At 52.8% G+C, this 6,953-nt stretch overlaps 1 protein-coding gene across 1 annotated transcript in view; it reads right to left on the reverse strand.

Moving 5' to 3' along the window:
• ZMAT4 (zinc finger matrin-type 4) overlaps positions 1-5,750 on the reverse strand; it is a 376,376-nt gene extending 370,626 nt beyond the window's left edge. Inside the window, 1 exon segment of the mRNA NM_001076943.1 lies at positions 5,626-5,750. The gene's annotated coding sequence lies outside the window, so the exon portion shown is untranslated.
• Between the last annotated feature and the right edge of the window lie 1,203 nt (positions 5,751-6,953).

Below are 6,953 nucleotides of genomic sequence, written 5' to 3' on the forward strand. Positions count from 1 at the left end.
TTTTGCCAATTTATCTTACTGCCCACGTGGCTCAAAGCACCACAGGGCGAAGCTGTCCATGGCCTCTGCCTGTTTCTCCAGAGGCCCAGCCTCTGTGTTGGTCCCCAGGCCACGAGAGCATCCCTCCACATCCTCTCCCATCCCCGGGCCCCCGGGGTGCCAGCTTCTAGACCCTGACACAGCAGCCTCTGCCAAAGTGCACACCCTGCCCTGGGCCTCCAAGCACCCAGGAGGTGGATCTGCCCAGAAATGAATCAGATCTGGCCAGAAGGAAGGTAGAATTTTAGCCCCTTGTTGTAGAAGCTTCTCTTAGAAATGAGATGCATGAAATTCAAAATTCCGTTTTGCCAGGTGAAGGTAACTGGTGAAATGTCTTGTCCAGAGCCCACGTGTGCTGTGGACCTGTTTTATTTCATTTATCCAATGAGGAGTTAGAGCTAGACATCTCAAGACTCTTGCCTTGGTAACCAGCAGACTAAATCATCCTTTATTTTCCTTCCTCTCTCTCTTCCTGGTCTCCACAGCTCTACCCAATCCCCCTTTTTATCCCCCGGGTCTGGCTCACATCCTGCCAACCCTGGCCTCGCAGACGCCCCTTCTCTTCCAATGATGGAGACCACAGCATCAGTCATGTAAACCAGGGAAGCTAGAGTCAGTTCCAAGGCATCCGTGATGGGCAATCCATGACCAATGCTAACTGCAGGGCTCCCTGCCTCTGCCATTTGGATAGAAGACAGCAGCCCAGGAAAAGGAAGCAGCCCCTTCAATTGGGAAGCAAGAAAAAAAAAATTGAGCTACAGGCTTGGGATGGAGGACCTTGATTCTGGTCCCGGGTCTCCCAGTCAGGTCACCTCTCCAGGCCTTGGGCCACCTCTCCAGACCTTGGGCAACACATCTGGAAACAAAAAGCTGGACTTGAGATGAGGTCCTCAAGCCTGATCGAGTCTTCCCCCCTTGCAGCAGCAGGACAGCAGCGGGGTGTCCTGCCTCCATTCCTGGGACTCTGATTCTCCATCCCTTTGATGCCCCAGAGCACAGGTGAGGTCTCGGTGAAATTAAAAAAAAAAAAAAAAAACAGGACCCTTATCAGGAACGGGCCAGGAGCCCTACACTAGACGGCCCCAGCCTGTCCCCACGCCCTGAGAGCCCCCCACCTGCTCCCCCAGCTGAATTCCCCGCTCATCCGTTTCCTAAAGATCATCACAGAGGCTCCAAACCTTCCCTTTTTAACAACTCTGGCTGATGGAAAATTCTTCTCATACCTAATCTAAGTCCATCTGCTGCAATTTCTGTCTATTTTCTCTCGTTCAGTCCTTACTGGAGATGGAGAACAGCTGGTCACCATCCTCCATATAACATCCCCTCCTAAACCCAACTTGGTTATTACATCACCCCTCAGCCTGTTTTCCTTCTGGTACAACATCCACTGTTCCAACCTGCCTTCACGGCGGGACTCCAGCTCAGGACACATCGCCGAGTGCGGCGGCTCGCGGCGGAGCAGCTCGGTAAACCCAAGTCCTCTGAGAACCGCTACATCCCTGGACGGACATTGGACACGGGCGGCAAAACCCTGAGAGAAGGTCGGAGCAGAAAAAGGGTGGCTGAGAACACAGCCCAAGTCCCAGGTTTTATGTGAAAGTCAGAAAAGGCAAATAGATTCAGTGCTCAAGGTCAGATCTGAGGGATCAAGCCTCACCTGCTAGACCCTCAAACCCTGCCGGCACAATGCTCTAGGGGACTGCAGCGCGACCTCAACGTGGGTAAGAGCAGAACGAACGGAGCCTTAACGGGCAAGCAAAGCACCACAGCTACGCAGACATTCCCGATCCAAACTCACCTCCCTTAACAAAGAAACTCCACTTTGAATCCCATGGAGAACTCAAACATCCCTGAAAGTGTGTGTGCAACACTGTTAACGGTTCACACTTTAGTAGGAATAAGTCAATTCCATCCAGGCTCTTGATAGAGACATTTAGGGGTGAGAAGAGAACAAAACAAAGAATAGAAGATTAACAAACAAACGCCACCGCAGGCAGGTTTTCCAAGGTCAGACTTGAGCGCGTATGAGAGGCTAAGGGGGGCTGGGGCTCAGCATTGCAAAGGCGGGGGCTGCATCAAGCGGGCGTCAGTGTGCATCCAGAAGATGTGTGCCCCTGCCCTCATGCAGGGTTTCTGCACCACCCTCGGTGCCCGGGTGAGGTCCAGACCTGAACACAGAGCTCCCCCTGGGGCCAGACCCCAGGTGCATTCCAGAATTCCTGACTCCCTCCGGCACACGGTCTCAGGTCTCAGACGTGCGATAAGGATGGTGTCTAATATTAAATCTCAATCTCTAAGGTGCCCTTAAGTGACAGCAAGGAAGAACCAGAAGGGAAGGAAGAAAAGACAGGCACACATCAGGATGAAGTAAGATGATTCAGGTATCCACTTGCTGCCCTGTGAAGTCCCTCCCAAGGTGGGAGGTGGGCGGGGGCCACTGAGAGTATGGAAAGGGGAAGCAGGTGAACCATTTACTAATAATCTGGCTACAAAATGTTTCCAAGTGGAGAATGTAGAGGGCAAAGCACAGAGTAGAGTGAATGCATCTCAGAGCCTAGATTTCAAAACAGCCTTCACCGTATCTTGAATAAGCAGAAGCATCATACTCCAGCCTGTCCACCCTCAGAGGCTGCTCCAGACTCTTTCCCACCTCCAGAATCACACCCCCATGCTCCCCAGGATTACTGGGAGTTCACACATCTACCGGAGGAAGAAAAGAAGACATTTCCACTGTGTTTACAAATACACCTAACACAATAAGCCCCCACCCCCTGACATCGCAATATTAAATTTTAAGAGAGAAGACTCGAAGGTTCGTCTCTGATCAAAATTTTCATGTTTTCTATCCTATTTCAGGGGATAGTGTTCTTTAAGAGCACAATTGGCACAAAATGACAAGATCAAAGCAGGTTGGCAAAGAGATTATTTACTGATGTGTTGATGAGGAAATGAAGAACAGGGAAAAGGAGCCGAAAAGTAAGGAAGGGACTTTGTCTGGCTTGTGAAAGCAGACAGAGGCGACCCTTTCACGGCACAGTGGTTAAAGGAGTCGTCATCCTGGCTGGCCAGTTGGGCAGGGCCCTGTGGATGGTGCTTCTCCAGGGTCCGGGACCAAGCTACCACGTCTGATGAAATGACAAGTGACAAATTTAATTTCCTGAACACTAATCAGTCCCTTCAGACACAGACAGGCGCCTGGCTTCACAAGGAACCAGCCAGCCCAACAGCAGCCGGCGATTCTCCGAACTGGATGGCATGGCACGACAGAGCGGCTGGATCCTGGGTTTCACGGGGCGCCATCCAAGGTGAAGTTGCAGTGGTGGTGTTTTGCGTGCCGTCAATTATTCTTTAGCTCCCATTATGCTCTTTTTAGCCTTAAGTTGTTATTTTAATGATCTTTGTTCCAAATAGGGAACTACAAGAAAGACGAAGGAGGAGGAGAGGAGGGGGAGCGGGAAAGCCAGTGTTCCCAGCGTGTCCCACTTGTACGGTGCAGCTCACCGTGCTCCCTCCCCCATCCTGCCTTCTAGCTCCGCATGAGTCACCACTCCGAGCCGGGTTTCAAAGCCTTACTTTGACTGTCCTCTATCACGACAGAGATCTAGCAGATCAGCATCGGCAGAGGGGACCCGCAATCTCACTCCCTGTCCCCGGTTCTAAACACTCCTGCGACTCCAAGGCCATGTTCCGTTGTTATTACTGCCTTCCTGAAAACCAAAGCCACCCCCTCCCCTTTCAAAATCCCCCACCTGCTAGATGTCGCCTCTGTGGGCTCTCTCTGCCCCAGACAGACCACAGAGGAGAAGGTCTCAGGCCAAGGATGCCTCAACAGCCAATAAAAGTTCAGCATCCTCTCCAGGCTCCCAAACACAAAGGCGTTCTCCTTTGCGGGGTTGCAAGCTTGTTTTGTTTACTGCCAGGCAACATGTGCAGAGGAGAAGGCTGACTGTATCCTGACCAAGAAAAAAAGAGTCAACCAGCTTTTTTTTTTTTTTTAAAGCGTTGTGAGTAAAGCTTCAGCAATAACATCTCCCACCCGAAATAGCTGTGGAAAGAAGGTGGGCGAGAAGCCCTTGCGGAGGTTAAAGGAGACAAGAATTAAAGAGTGAACGTGATTAGTGGAGCCAGAGAATGGACACATTCACATCTCGGCGGGAAGGCTGTCCTGGGGACCGGGTATCCTCAAGGAGCCCTGCCTGAACATCCCCATGCGGCCAGGACCAGACTCGAACCTCCCAACTAGGGGGTCTAGGTTGGAGGTCAGAGAGACTCAGGGAGATGGAAGATCAGTCCCAAGCCGGCAGCTTCTGAGGGCCCGGCAGGTCGGAGGACACACCTGGCCAATGTTGTGGAATATGCAAATAGGAGCTGCCTGCACCAAAGCAGGAAGGAAGTTTGAGACCAAGCACATCGCTTCTCCCACAGGGACGCTGCTTCCTAGCAGGCCCTCAGACCTAACACCTCCTGGTGGGCAGAATCTGGGGAGCAGGGTTTCTCCCCAGGACTACGAGTGGGACTCAGATCAAGCCGCACCGTTGTGGGCCCACCGTTCACAAGCGAACAAGGGTGCCTCGAGGCTGGACCGCCCTCCGGCGGTGGCCAGCTTTTCCCTTGAAGAGCAGTCATCACAGACAGCAGGGATGATGGCTCCAGTCACCCCTCAATCACAGCAGCACCTGCGCACCCAACCAGAGCCAGCTTCTCCCACCAGCCCCCACCCCCCCTCCCCATCCAGAGCCCCCGGCCTGCTTAATGGACAGCCCATCCCTGGTGAGGTGTAACCTTCACAAGGGACTCAATTTCCTTCCAGCCCCTTTATTTCCATAGACACCAAACCTGGACAGTCTTCCAGAGTTTTCGGGAGCTAATCAATTTAGTGATGTCTTCCCCCACCCCCCCACACACACACCCCAGAGAACTGCTTTGTTGATTTCTCCCCAAGTTTTGTGTTGCAGACAGACGCCCATCAGGTCACACAGGACGGTCGCCCACACCCCAGGATGCCACACATCTCCCATGAGTGGATTAAGTGAGCTGAGACAAAGTGGGCAAGGGAGGGGGCGGGGACGGAAGGAGACAGAAGTTTGACGAAGGACTCAAGTCGAAGGTCACAAGAGCTGGGGCACAGCAGGTCCACGTAATGTCAAGGGGGCAGACCCTATGATGGAAAACACAACCACCCCATCGCCAGTCCCAGAACCGGCCTCCCAGCTGCGGGGTCAGCGTGGCGGGGAACCAACACATCCAGGGTCCAACCCTCCTCACCCAGCAAACCCGAATCTACACCCCGACCCCAGGCACAGCACCCTAGCCCAGGACTAGACCTATTTCCACAGACCTGAGCGCCACTGATTGAAAGAGTTGTAAACAAACCCCAGTTGTAGACAGCGCAGAAGTTTCCCAAATCATCAGCTTGTTTTCCTCCCAACAGAAGACGGGGATTTCCCTCCTTGGTCACGTTTCCTCCCCTAAACTTTTCTTCCTGCGCCCCCTCGACAGAGGCTCAACTGCCAGCCCCTGAGGATGGGGGACCAGGAGCAGCGCCCCCCCCACACACACACACCCGGGGAGACGCAGCGGGAGTACCTTTTCCGCGGAGCAGAGGGGCCCGGTGCCCAGAGGCTCGCTGCCTGCGGAGCCTGGAGGGATGCTATGGGGATGGTGCACGCTGAGGATTGCGCGTTCCTGCCTCGGCGACCAGACCTTTCGGCAGCGCGGACCAACTGTGCTAGCGAGGCACTTAGCAATTATCTGCGGGCGCCGACGCCCCGCCCTCTGCTCCTGCGATTGGCTCCCGGGGCCCGGGCAGGACTGCATTGGTTTCAGACGACCTCACTCATTGCTCTGGCTCCTACTATTATCTAAGCCATCAAAGGAAATAATTCCAGGTTTCATTGACAACCTGTAAGGCTCTCCTCCGGCCCGGTGTGCTTGGGGGGGGCGGGGGGGTACTGGTGTGCAATCCTGCGAGTCCGGGGGAGGGAGGAAGGGTAGAAAAAGTGGGGGTTCAGGAGAGCCGAGAAGGGGTGGGGGTGAGAGAGAGAGATGGGGGGGCGGGGGGCAGCTATCAAGCAATCAGATTCTTGCACCCTCATTTTAACTTCCACAACACAGAGCCCATAGCAACAATTTTCTGGCCTTATTTTTCCCCCCCAACTGGTGAATGTTCCTGAGGGCAGAGAGAAATATGACGGTGGGGTTTCTGCCTGTGTAACACAGGCTCTGGGAAGCAGAGCTAGGTAAAAGGCTGAAGGAATCTAGTGATGTATTTCCCGGGGCCACTCTGGAGGGCATGTGAAGGTCATTTTAAATTATTTAGAGGGACAGATTGTGCACCTTCAGCGGATTCGTCCATCCATTCTTTCCCTCGTGGTCCACCTCAGCCCCCACCTGAGAAGACAGCTTCTCTTTACACCTTCTTCAGTCTCAGAAGAGCAGATTTTAAAGTCAGTGAAAGTCTGAAATTCCTCACTGGCCTCGCAGGGAGGTCCAGAGAGACAGGCATTTGCCAAGCTAGTAGTTCTGCTCGGACCCTGGCTTTTGGTTGTTCCCAAGTGGCTTCAGTGAATTGCTTAGACTCACATCATCAGCTCATCCAAGGGTGAGAAAAACCCAAATGCTTTCCCTTGCTCAACAAAGAATTATGAAGCATGAGTCTTGCCCTTTTATGTTCCCTTAATTTTCCCTTTATTTTTCACTATATGGAAAGGACATTATTGGATAGTGGGCATCATTTGATAGCTGAATTTTTTAAGAGTAAGAAAAAGAATTTGAAAAGGGTCTTTTAAAGGAATCTCTCGGGATGTCCAATTTCAGATCAGTTAGAACTAATCCTTCCCTCTTCTCCTGTTGGAATCCACCCATCTTTGAGTCCAGGCTACGGTTCCAGTTCATCCTCCCGTGGCCTCAAACAA

Source organism: Bos taurus, chromosome 27, assembly GCF_002263795.3.
Source record: "Bos taurus isolate L1 Dominette 01449 registration number 42190680 breed Hereford chromosome 27, ARS-UCD2.0, whole genome shotgun sequence".
Lineage (NCBI taxonomy): Eukaryota > Metazoa > Chordata > Mammalia > Artiodactyla > Bovidae > Bos > Bos taurus.